The following is a 13727-nucleotide window of genomic DNA, read 5'->3' as shown; positions in this document are numbered from 1 at the left end:
AATAACCATAGGAGTGAATTGGTTGAACCTAAATAAAAACATCTTTATCAAATTTGGTGAATAGTTGTTGCTTTAGTTAATTAGTTAATTTAGTTTGTTTAAGTTTCTAGTCTTGCAAAACTAGAGAAAAACCCTTTACTTTTATTATTTGTTTTAGTTAAAATTAGCTATTAGTTTAATTGTCCGTTCCCTGAGTTTGATACCTTACTTATCAATCTATACCACTTAAAGACAAGTTCACTGCCTTCGTGTGCTCAAATTACTAATAAAAAGTAGGGATAAAACTAGTTGAATTTACACACATCAAGTTTTTGGCGCCGTTGTCGGGGAACGGTTCTAAATAATTAAGCTAATTCCTAATTTTTTCGATTCTTTGTGTGAGTTTACTTGCATAAAGTTCATTTATTGCAATTTAGTAACTAGTAATTAGGTTTTAGTATCTGTTTTAGTTAGGTTAAAACTTAAAATTTTTTCTTTGAAATATCACTGATACTCGCCGAGTGCACTCGCACCTACTCGGCGAGTAGCAGTTTAATCAGCAATTTTTTTTACAATCTTTTTGTTCTTTTTACGTTTTTTTTATTTGATTAATTTCAGGACTCTCGTGACCAGAGGAGCAAACACACCACTGGTACCCCCGTTTGAAGATCCTGAATCCGAATTGAAAAGAAACAAAGGGAAGGACGTGGAGAGTTCAAGCACACCAAAGAAATAACCATTGTCCAACTTGAAGACTGTTTTTGGGAAAAAGAAGAGCAGTAAATCAGGAGCTTCTAGCGCTTCCTTAACAATTGAGGAGCCAATTCAAGAAGATATTGGATACGAGACCGAGGAAGAAGAGGAGGCAACGTACGAACAAGAAACCGAATCGGAGGAAGAGTTAGCATTCACTATGGCTAACATTGATGAAATTCCCATGGGGGAATGGAAGAAGAGGATGCGCGACGACCATGGCCCGGGACTTGTGCAACCCGCAATTCTCACAACTGCTACCTTCGAGCTAAAAGGTCATATCCTAGCTGCGCTTAAGGAAATACCTTTCTATAGGAAAGATCATGAAGATGCCTACAAACATTTGGATGAAGTAAATGATGTTGCTGATTATTTCAACATTCCAAATGTAACCCGCGAAACTCAACTACTTCGGATGCTTCCGGTAACCTTCAAGGGTGCTGCTAAAGACTGGCTCAAATCACTCCCCCCCGGGTCAGTCACTACTTTGGCCAAAATGAAGGAAGAATTTATAGATCACTTTTGCCCACCATCCAAAATAGCCAAACTCAAGAAGGCCATTGCAAACTTTGAACAGCAAGCTGGAGAATCTTTATATGAAGCATGGGAGAGGTACAAAAGTCTGCTACGAAATTGCCACACCATGATCTAAACAGCCAGCAAGAAGTTTCCATCTTTTATGATGGAGTCAATGTCACAACCCGGCAGTTGCTAGACTCACAAGGCCCACTTACAAAGAAGCCACCCCCGGTGATTAAAGAATTGATTGAAGAATTCTCTAAACACTCTAGAGAATACCACAACCCTAGGAATGATGTCATGAGGGGAGCCGCGTACGCTGCTACTGAAGATTTATCCGCGGTCATGGCCATGTTAAAAACCATGGATAGGAGAATGGACAAAATGGATCAAACTATTCATGCCATACTGGTGAGTTGTGAAAACTGCAATGGACCTCACCTCACTAGAGATTGCGATTTGGATGAGAACGGCAACAAAAAGGCACAAGTATGTTATTCGAGTGGTGACCGGTATGATGAAGACTGGCACAAACAAAAGAAGGAGTGGCTGCCTTACGAAGAGTATAAGAAGGCCAAGGAAGAGAAGTACAGACAAAAAGGAAGAGGCTTTTACCAAAACGAGGAGCCGGTGAAAGAAAGGAAGCCAAGCTTGGAAGATATGCTAACTAAATTTGTGGCCGCTTCCGAGAAAAGACATAGTGACCATGATGCTGCTATCCAAGAAACAAGAACAATGCTCAGGAACCAGCAAGCATCCATCCACAACATAGAAACGCAGCTTGGGCAACTTGCTCAACAACTAAACCAAAGGTCACCGGGTGAGCTTCCTAGCAAAACCGAGAACAACCCACGAGGCGCACAAGTAAATATTGTTACCACAAGAAGTGGAAAGATCATTACTTCCCTGGCCCCCATTCGAACTGAAGCAACCAAGGACTCACAGAAGGAAGGAACAGAAAAACAAGTCGAAAACCAACACGCACAATCTGAGAGTCCTACTCGCCGAGTAGGACCGATGGACTCGGCGAGTACCCCTGCTAAAACAAATGAACAGCTGCCCTTGAAACCATACCAGCCTCCAATGCCATACCCAGCCCGAGCCAAGAAAGAGAAGCAGGAAGAGGAATATCAGAAGTTTCTAGATCATATTAAAACTCTTCAATCAACATTCCTTTCATTGAAGCCGTCATGCAAATGCCCAAGTATGCAAAGTTCCTTAAGGAACTCCTCACTAACAGAAGAAAGATGGAGGAAGTGCAGAAGGTAGTGCTTAATGAGAATTGCTCCGCCGCAATGCTAAACAAATTACCAAAGAAGAAGGGTGATCCGGGGAGCTTAACTTTGCCTTGCCAATTTGGCAACTTAGCTGCAATTCATGCCTTAGCTGATTCTGGAGCAAGTGTGAACCTTATGCCATACTCGTTCTTTAAAAAGCTGGACCTCCCGGAGCCAAGGCCAATTCCAATGGCAATTCATTTGGCAAACAAGACGGTTACTTTTCCAAGAGGCATTTGTGAAGATTTGCTAGTAAAAGTAGACAAATTTGCCTTCCCGGCTGATTTCATCATTCTCGACATGGAGGCGGACCCGCAAGTGCCAATCATCCTTGGAAGGCCCTTCCTCAACACCGCTAGCGCTATTGTAGACATGAGAGATTCTAAGCTCACATTGCGAGTTGGGGATGATTCAGTGACATTCGGGGTAGACCAAGCCATGAAGTACTCAAGGAGTAGTGACGACACGGCTTTCTCAATCGACATGCTTGACGAAATATTGGAAGAAGACATACCTAAAGATTCCGGCAAATTTGCAGCCATGGATGAAGAATTTGATCCAGAAAAGGACTTACTAGAGATTGAAAGACTGTTGGAAGAAGCGGAGTATGAAGAAATAAAGAAGCAAGCTGAAAGAACTACTCGCCGAGTAGACCCAATCTACTCGCCGAGTACATCCGAAGAAAAGCCAGAAGTCGTGAATACAGCCACCAACTCGCCGAGTACCAAACCTGCACTCGGCGAGTCCGTCACTATGCAAAACAAATTGGAGCTCAAAACACTACCTGATCATCTGGAGTATGCCTTTCTGGAAGAAGGAAATCAGAAGCCTGTGATCATAGCCTCGGACCTATCCAAAACAGAAAAAGAGGAGCTTGTACGCGTGTTGAAGAAAAGGAAAAGAGCCATCGCATGGAGCATTTCCGACATCAAAGGAATAAGTCCATCCTACTACTCTCACAAAATCAATTTAGAAGAAGGAGCAAGGCCGGTGGTGTAACATCAAAGACGATTAAACCCGAACATGCAAGAAGTCGTCAAGAAGGAGGTGGTCAAGCTTTTGGATGCAGGAATCATCTACTCCATCTCCGATAGTCCATGGGTGAGTCCGGTCCAAGTGGTTCCCAAGAAAGGAGGAATGACGGTCATTACCAACGAAAAGAACGAGTTAATTCCAATGCGAACGGTTACCGGTTGGCGAGTGTGCATCGATTATCGAAAGCTAAACGATGCCACTCGCAAAGACCATTTCCCCCTTCCTTTCATAGATCAAATGTTAGAGAGACTATCGGGCCATAGCTACTATTGCTTTTTTGATGGGTTTTCAGGGTATTTTCAAATACCCATAGACCCAATGGACCAAGAAAAGACCACCTTTACATGCCCCAGTGGAACTTTCGCCTATAGACGCATGCCATTTGGACTATGTAATGCACCTGCGACATTTCAAAGGTGCATGACCGCCATATTCCATGATATGGTGGAAAAATTCATGGAGGTCTTTATGGATGACTTTTATGTATTCGGATCTTCTTTCAATAATTGCCTAACAAATCTTGACTCAATGCTTGCTAGATGTGAGAAAACCGACTTGGTCCTAAATTGGGAAAAGTGTCACTTCATGGTCAAGGAGGGTATAGTTTTGGGACATAAAGTCTCTAAAAAGGGAATAGAGGTGGATCGGGCAAAGATAGACACCATTGCAAAATTACCCCCACCAACTAATGTGAAGGGCATTAGAAGTTTTTTGGGACACGCAGGTTTTTACCGGCGTTTTATAAAAGATTTTTCCAAAATCACGAAACCTCTAACACAATTATTACTAAAAGATGCACCCTTTAATTTTACTAAAGAGTGTTTAGAGGCATTTGACTTTCTAAAGGAAAAATTAACTAATGCCCCGATCATTATAGCACCAAATTGGAACTTACCCTTCGAGATCATGTGTGATGCTAGTGACTATGCACTAGGAGCGGTCCTTGGACAAAGGGTTGATAAGCACTTTCAACCCATCTATTATGCAAGCAAGACCTTAAATCCCACCCAAGAGAATTATACTACTACTGAAAAAGAACTGTTAGCCGTGGTTTACGCTTTTGACAAGTTTCGCCCTTGCTTAGTTTTATCTAAAACCACTGTTTTTACTGACCACTCGGCTATCAAGTATTTGTTTTCCAAACAGGATGCCAAGCCAATACTAATACGATGGGTGCTGCTTCTTCAAGAATTCGATATAGAGATACGAGACAAGAAAGGAATGGAGAACGTAGCGGCCGATCATTTATCTAGGCTCGAGAACCCGACATTGCAAGAAGAAAAGGATGGAGACGACTTTCCGGATGAATACATTATGGTGTCCGTGGGAGAGGAGCCATGGTTCGCAGACATAGCTAACTATTTAGCTACCAATTACATCCCGAAGGATTATAGTAGTCAGCAAAAGAAGAAATTCTTTGCGGAGATCAAATATTACTTTTGGGACGATCCATACCTCTTTCGAAGCTGTGCGGATGGAATTATACGAAGATGTGTGTTCGGAAAGGAGAGTCGACGAATACTAGAACATTGCCATAGCGGGCCCACGGGAGGACATCATGGAGCACACTATACCGCAAGGAAGATCTTTGACATTGGATTCTATTGGCCTACAATCTTCAAAGATGCAGCCCAATATGTCAAAGAATGTGATGCTTGTCAAAGGGTGGGAAACATTTCATCTCGAAATGAGATGCCACAACATAACATTCAAGTATGTGAGGTGTTCGACGTGTGGGGCATTGACTTCATGGGACCTTTTCCCACCTCCAAAGGAAACAAGTACATCCTAGTGGCGGTAGATTATGTTTCGAAATGGGCGGAGGCGCAGGCTTTACCTACAAATGACGGACGGGTAGTGGTACGATTCTTAAAAAAACTATTCTCCCGGTTTGGTGTTCCCAAGGCCCTAATTAGTGACCGTGGCACACACTTTGCCAATGATCAATTGGACAAGGTGCTCAAGAAATATGGGGTGACCCATAAGTTCTCCACATCATACCACCCACAAACGAGTGGACAAACGGAAGTGACCAATCGAGCCTTGAAGCGTATCTTAGAGAAGTCGGTGGGAAGCAACCGCAAGGAATGGTCGGATAAATTGGATGACGCGCTATGGGCATTTCGTACCGCTTTCAAAACACCTATTGGTACTACACCATATAGGTTAGTTTATAGAAAGCAATGCCATTTACCGGTTGAAATCGAGCACAAGGCATATTGGGCACTAAAGAGGTGCAACTTTGACATGGAAGAATTGAAGACCAACCGTCTAATGCAAATGAATGCCCTTGAAGAACTCCGAAATGAGGCTTACTCTAGTTCGTGGCTCTATAAAGAAAAAACCAAGAGATGGCATGACCAACGAATCAAAAGCAAAGACATCCATGAAGGCCAAAAAGTACTACTCTTCAATTCCCGATTAAAACTTTTCTCGGGCAAACTCAAATCAAGGTGGGATGGTCCCTTTTTGGTCAAGACGGTGTTTCCTCACGGGGCTATAGAATTGATCTCAAAAGATGGCACACCATTTAAAGTCAAGGGCCATAGAGTGAAGAAATATGAAGAAGGAGTCCCCCGAAATGAAGGATTGGAGGAGCTGCTGCTGTGCGGAATCGCAAACACATAGAAGGGGCGGAGTCTAGCTAATGACTCCATCAAAAGAAGCGCTTCTCAGGAGGCAACCCGAGTTTCACGTTTGCATTTTCTTTCCTTTTCTTTATTTTTCATATTGTTTTGTTCATTCTTCTTCATTTATTCTACTTCTCTAAGTGCTTGAGGACAAGCTCTACTGGAAGTGTGGGGTGGAAAGGCTAAACAAAGGAATTAATATAGTCAAATTGGCAAATTTACAAAATTTTTTCAACCTGAGACATATACTCGGCGGGTATATCGATTATACTCGGCGAGTAAATGTTCGCTTACAGCCAAATGTCCATAACACGCGTATCTACTCGGCGAGTAGATCCATTCTACTCGGCGAGTAGCCGGTTTAAACTCAGTAAATTAAAACCTGTAAAAATTACTATTATTCAACATTTCATCTCCACACTCGCCGAGCATCTTCCCTCAGCCACCTCTCAAGGGTTCTTCAAGATCTATTCAATTTTCTTCCTCTTTCTCTTCATTCAAGCAACAAGGTGACATCTTTACCCTTTAACTTTATGAAAGGTCCAATCTTTATCACATATCTCCCCATATTTGGTATGATTCCGGATTTGGGGAGTTTTTCCCAATTTTTAGGGCTTTGATTTACTCATGAATTAGAGGTTGTTTGGAGTAATTTCTTCAAGAACTATGGTTAGATAAGTAATTACAACAAAACCCTATGAACAAATTGGACTATTACACAGATTACACAGATCCGATCTCGATCTGTCAAAAAGTTCATACTACTCGGCGAGTATGTTCGTGTACTCGGCGAGTAGGCCCCAATCAGATCAAAAAATTTTCCTGTTTTAACTAAGGGGTGTTGTTTGTTGCTGTTTTTTGGTATGTTTATGCAGATATCATGGCAAGGAAAGGACAGTCATCACGTGGAGGAGGCCATGGTGATATGCCATGGTTAGCTTTTCAACAAATCACCTCTAAATCCTCCAAAACTCGAGCCCTAAACAGGTTGGAAGCGCTGCGACAGAAAGAAACTCACTTGCCCACTGCAGTGGATTGGGGATGGATGGGTAATGTCGGCTTGGAAGAGGAACTTACTCCATATTTGGTGAAAGATTGTAACTTGGGTTATGCCAACATCACTTGTGATGGTTGGTTGCAATTGTTTAAAATACAAGAGCCAGTATACGCGGAGTTGTGCTGGGAATTCTTTGCTACCATTTCATTCCGAGGTGGTAGTGAATATTACAATCCAAACACGATCTCGTTTTCTTTGGGAGGAGAGCTGCGACAATGCAGCATGGTTGAGTTCTCTTGGCGGTTGGGCATCTACGATCAAGATATGTCGATGACGAACTACTTTGAAGCCTTCTTGGAAAATACCTACAAAGAACTTCCCGAGGGGGTGGTGGCGTCGACATGGTGGAGTACAATTGCTAACCGGGTCTATATACCTTCCACTGCTCAAGAAGGGCATATTCGTTCTCCAATCCATCGACTCATTCACCGATTCGTTGCAAGCACGATCAACATGCGAAAGGATGGGGATAAAGTTCCCACCCTTGATATCTTTTATATGTGGAGTATCATCACCCCCGATGTCTTCTGCAACCTCCCATATTGCATTGCTAAATTTCTTGCGAAGGGAGCGGTTAAGGAAAAAATCCACTCTCCTCCGTTCAACACTACACTTTATAAGAGGGCTCGGATAGTGGAAAAATTTGGTGATTCTTTTACTATTCCGAATGAGGACGAGCCGGTGGTCCTCGAGGAGCCGGGAAGGCGGGTTAGGCCGAGAAACGAGCGGGTACGAGAAGACCCACCGGTGATTCCGGTGGAGGATAACGAGGGATGGAATCAAGTGGAGTATCGACGATACTTGGATGATATAGGGCGAGGAGTTAATTACACCAATCAATCCTTTGACCATCTTTTCCAACAAATGCATATTGCCCCGCGACCGGGACCCGGCTATCCTTACATCATGAATTGGGACGAAAGGATGCAAAAAAGGGGTGGAGAAGGAGGTAGTGGAGCTGGAGGAGCAGGGATGGACGAGGAAGAATGAAGATTTTATTTGCTTTTGTTTTGTTTGATTATGATGTTTGTTTTAAGACAATTGTGGATATGTTGAACTTGGCTATGTGGTTTGAATATTAGTGTTACTTTTAGTTTTCTTTTTAGGTATTGAAGCTAGGAAGCATGCTATTTAGGAATGGTCAAGAGAGGAATGAGAGTCTTTATGAGTGCTTGTGGAGTCTTGTTCCTAAGATCGAGTCCGTACGAATTGAGAGTTTATTAAAGTGTTGCTGTTTAGGAAGTTTACTGGAGAGTGCATTTATATCAACACTGGAGTAAAGAGAGACAGCGGTTAAAAATTCTGGAAATACACGCTATACTCGCCGAGTGCACTAATACTACTCGGCGAGTACATCTGCTTTTGCCCGAAATACGTTGCCAGTCAACTTCTACTCGCCGAGTTTAATCGCCTACTCGCCGAGTAGTCTGCTGCGAGAGGAATTTCTGATTTGTTCTGGCTAGTTTTTCTGCACCATTCATACATTCTTTATGAGTTACTACTGAAGATTGTGCAACAACCCTTTTTCCTTGGAGTTTTCGAGCTATCAACCACACGAGACGTATTATACCCGTGCCATGGATGAGCTGTTCCCATGGTTAAAGTCACTAGAAGAAGGAGTTGAAGAGGAGAGTGTCAACCTAGCGACTGCTACCCTAGGGGAGTTTGTTCCAACTTTCTCTCTATTTGCATTTTTAGTTGTTATAATATGCAATGAGGGCATTGCATAAAATAAGTGTGGGGTAGGGGGTTAGTCACATCTTAGAACACTTAGAATCTTAATTTAGGCTAATTTTTAATGCTTAGGTCTTAAATTAGAAAATTTTGGTAAAAATTAGGATTCCATGTTAGAATTGTGTTAATAATTGCATGAGAACCCAAATGTTTAGTTGAGCCTATACACGTTCTAGTGCATATGTGGCTTCCTTATTTCAGTGAAATCATGAGACAAAAACACGACCTTGCTTAGCCTGAGGGATGCAATATGTTTAGCAGCCTAAACCTGAAATGTATCCAGGAAAGTTTTTATCATTAGCCAATAAAGGTTGAGATTGAGCGCCCCTGCTTAAGCATGTAGGGATTTTAGGAAAAAAATATATTGAGAAATACATGAAAAAAAAAGAAAAAAAATTACAAGAAAAGTTGTAAGAATTTTGGAGCAAATGAAGATAAAAAATTCCAAGAAATCCAGAAAAGTTGAAGATACCGAAAGTCAATACAAGTTGGTGAATTCAAAGATATCAAAGATGAAATGTACAAAGAAGTGAAGAATTCAAAAAAAAAAAATTCCATAGTGGTATCGAAAAGTTGTAATTTTAGAATATGTATGCTTGGGTTGCTCAATTAAAAATACCTTGAGGGTAAAGAGATTTTCTGAGGATGGATTCGGAGGGTTGCATAAAATGAGCATAGTTCGGGGTGAGTGGGCGAATGTTTATGAGGATTGTGAGTATTTGAAGTATGGGGGTTTTTAGGAATTTTAGACACAAATGCATGTGTTGCGGTCTTGGCATAATGGCTGGGTTGGATTGGAGTTATTAATGTGATTTTAATATGTTTAAAATTCAGTTTTGCTTGGGGGCAAGCAAAAGTCAAGTGTGGGGTATTTTGATATGTGCATAATTAGTTAATTATTTAACGTATATTCTTAGTTATTTTTGATTAATTATGAGAATAATGTGGACAAAAGGTACTTAAAATGTTGTGAATTGTGTTTTCAGTCCAAAAGATATGTTTAGAGGCAAAAAGGAGAAAAGGAAAGCAAGTGAAGATAAAAGAGTGAAAGAAGGAGTCCTACTCGGCGAGTGGATCGACCCTACTCGGCGAGTACATGACGATGTGCCAGAAGATAAATACGACTACTAATTCAAGACGGATAAGTATTGACCTACTCGGCGAGTTGATTCTGTTACTCGCCGAGTACCCTCTGTTTGGGGATATCTATAAAAGACGAATCCTTATTCCATGAGAAGGCATTCCTGGCGATTTTTGAAGGATCAGCTGCGACTAAAAGGTTCAGAAGGCGCTAAGGAACCCTACGCGTTCAAGAGTTGGAAGAATTCAAGCAATTAGGTTAATTCTACCACTTAGACTTAGGAATTAAACATGTTTGCTTTCATAAACTTTGTTTTTATGCTTGTTTCTACTGCAACTATGAGCTAAACTCGTTTTTGTTTCTGTTTGGGGAATACCAAAGAACTCCTATGGTTTAATTATTGATTTTTGCTTAATTGTCTATTGGTGATTTATTAAATTAAGTTTGTTAAAGAACCTTATGTATTAATCACTACTGTTTTCTGTTAATTGGAAGGCAATTAGGTTGCATGAACATCACTTAATTGTTAACCTCATATGTCTATGTGAATGCTAAAATATACGCTTAGAAGTAATGATTATGAAACTAAGATTAATAAGAAAATAGGAAGATTAATGTGTGAGCTTGTTTGAGAAACCATCAACAAGAGGTTAATTGAATTAATAACTTAATTGACCATTTCAAATCTTATTTAATCCAAATAATTAATCTAGGGAATTAATTAGTTTAAACACTTGATCAATGCTTAAATTAGTTAATTGTCTAAGGGTTAGGAGTAATGAACATGAACCTAACTATTATCATTGCTAACCAATAGCAATTAATCCACCTTAACTTAAATAACCATAGGAGTGAATTGGTTGAACCTAAATAGAAACATCTTTATCAAATTTGGTGAATAGTTGTTGCTTTAGTTAATTAGTTAATTTAGTTTGTTTAAGTTTCTAGTCTTGCAAAACTAGAGAAAAACCCTTTACTTTTATTATTTGTTTTAGTTAAAATTAGCTATTAGTTTAATTGTCCGTTCCCTGAGTTCGATACCTTACTTATCAATCTATACCACTTAAAGACAGGTTCACTGCCTTCGTGTGCTCAAATTACTAATAAAAAGTAGGGATAAAACTAGTTGAATTTACACACATCAGTGTCTGTTGGATTTTAGACACGAGCACTAGTTTATTTTAGGAAAGTTGCCTAAAAATGCTTTATGTGCTAAATGTTATATGTTGCCATATATGATATTATTTGTTCGGATCTACGGTCTGTTGCCGACCGGATCTGGAAACCTTACGTGTGTAGGATTCTAAGAGTATGCCTACGTTATTAGAACTAGCATGTAAACGTTTCGGAGTAATAAGGATGATTTGAATACCTATCGTGAATAAGGATCTAATTTCACTTTATTCGGTGTGTAGATCAAAATGGTGAGAACAAGGAGTGGCGTTGGAAACGCGGATGAAAACAGGAATCAACCGCCAGTGATTGAGCAGAAACCTATTGTAGCAACAGCACCAGAACCAATAACAATGGCTGCGGTGCAAGCCATGATTCGGGCTATGCTAGCCGAACAAAGGGAGGAGATGCGACAAATGTTGCATAATAATAGGGATGAACCTATCATACCTATTGAGGAACCTGAATTGAATCCTGAGCAATCAGAGGAAGGGAACAATAGTCGCATGATGAGTCAAGTTGGGACTCAAGGGGAACGAAGGAACGATCCAGAAAGGAGAAACAACAAGGATGGGCGTATGTACAAGAATTTCTTGGGCGCCAAACTGCCAAGTCTTTCTGGGAGCCCAAAGCCTGTTGAGATAATGGATTGGATCTCCGAGATGGAGATGGTATTTGAAAGTTGTGACTGTAGCAACAAACAGAAGACCGTCTTTGTGGTTAGACAACTGAAGACTGGAGTCTTGAGTTGGTGGAAGTTGTTGGCAGATACTATGCCACGAGGAGAAGCCCTGAAAATGTCATGGGAGGAGTTCTTGGAACAGCTAAGGGTACAGTATTGTTCAGAGATACATCTGATTGATCTGAACAATGAGTTCCAAAACTTGAAGAAGGGGAAGATGAGCATAGATGACTATGCTACTGCATTTACTGAGAAGATGAAGTTGCTTCTGTACCTAGTGCCAACAGAACTCTCCAAGATTGAGAGGTTTGCTAATGGACAGCCTGCCGACTTTGGTCCGACAGTAAAAATGGCAACCACTCTGAAAACGGCTGTTCGTGCAGCTAAGAATGTGGAGGCCTAGCAGAAGGAAAAGGGTCTGGAAAGAATTGATGTTGGTGAAAAGAGGAAGTTCGATGGAACTTCAGGGTCCAACAAGAAAAACAAGTTCTCGAAGTCTGGTTCGAGGGGAAGTGGAGGTGAAGCGAAATGGTGCGACAAATGTAAGAATAAGCATCATGGAAAATGTGAGGTGGCGAACACATGCTACAAGTGTGGAAAGCCAGGGCACTATGCGAATGAGTGTACCCTCACAAAGAAAGTTTGCTATGGTTGTGGTGAGGAGGGTCATATGTTGAGGGACTGCCCGAAGAAGAAGGAGGCAGCTAGACCCAACATTCCGCCAAAGCCAAAGGCGAGAGCATTCCAGATGACACTGGAAGCTGCTAAAGATGAAGCTGATGTCGCTTCAGGTACCTTTCTCGTTAACGAATTGCCTGCCCAAATTTTATTTGATTCTGGAGCCAATTACTCCTTTATATCGCATGAATTTGGTAGAAAGCTATCTTTGCCTGTTATTAGACTAGATAACGCCTTATTAGTCGAAGTTGCTAGTGGCAAGTTTGTACCTGTTAGCTATCGCATGAAAAACATCTTAATTGATCTAAATGGGAATAAGTTCCACGAGGAATTATTGCCTATCGAACTAAATGGTTTCGACATCGTATTGGGAATGGATTGGCTTAGCGCCAACGACGCCGAAATTTTATGCAAGAAGAAAATAGTCAAAGTAAACCCGCCTGGGAAAGATTCGTTTATGGTGTATGGAGACAAACGCAGAGTGAATTCTGGAATCATTTCATTAATGAAAGCCAGAAAATGTTTGACCAAGGGGTGTACATCATATTTAGCATTCGTGATCGATGCTAAGAAGGAAAAGAAAGTGATGCAGAATATTCCAGTGGTGTGTGATTATCCGGAAGTATTTCCCGAAGATCTTCCTGGATTACCGCCTGATCGACAAGTGGAATTCTGTATTGACTTGTTGCCAGGAACGACGCCAATTGCAAAAGCACCTTATCGATTAGCACCGACGGAGATGAAGGAGCTAATGATGCAACTTCAGGAGTTATTGGACAAAGGTTTCATTAGACCTAGTTCATTACCCTGGGGAGCTCCGGTGCTATTTGTAAAGAAGAAAGATGGAAGTATGAGAATGTGCATTGATTACCGAGAGCTGAACAAGGCAACAATAAAGAATAGATATCCGTTGCCGAGGATTGATGACATGTTTGATCAATTGCAAGGTTCGAGCTATTTCTCGAAGATCGATCTAAGGTCAGGATATCATCAGCTAAAAGTAAGAGAGCAAGATATCGAGAAGACTGCATTCAGAACTAGATATGGACACTACGAGTTCTTGGTTATGTCGTTTGGACTAACCAATGCTCCGGCAGCGTTCATGGATTTGATGAATAGGGTTTGCAAT

At 41.1% G+C, this 13727-nt stretch overlaps 1 non-coding gene across 1 annotated transcript; it reads right to left on the bottom strand.

The window, feature by feature from the left end:
• Nucleotides 1-1276: 1276 nt before the first annotated feature.
• Nucleotides 1277-1382, bottom strand: LOC128128240 (small nucleolar RNA R71). Its single transcript, XR_008226100.1, has one exon. It is a non-coding gene; the product is annotated as a small nucleolar RNA R71 (small nucleolar RNA).
• Between the last annotated feature and the right edge of the window lie 12345 nt (nt 1383-13727).

The sequence above is a fragment of the Lactuca sativa genome, chromosome 8 (genome assembly GCF_002870075.4).
Source record: "Lactuca sativa cultivar Salinas chromosome 8, Lsat_Salinas_v11, whole genome shotgun sequence".
In the NCBI taxonomy this organism is placed as follows: Eukaryota; Viridiplantae; Streptophyta; class Magnoliopsida; order Asterales; family Asteraceae; genus Lactuca; species Lactuca sativa.
This window is presented reverse-complemented; position numbering and strand designations above follow the sequence as displayed.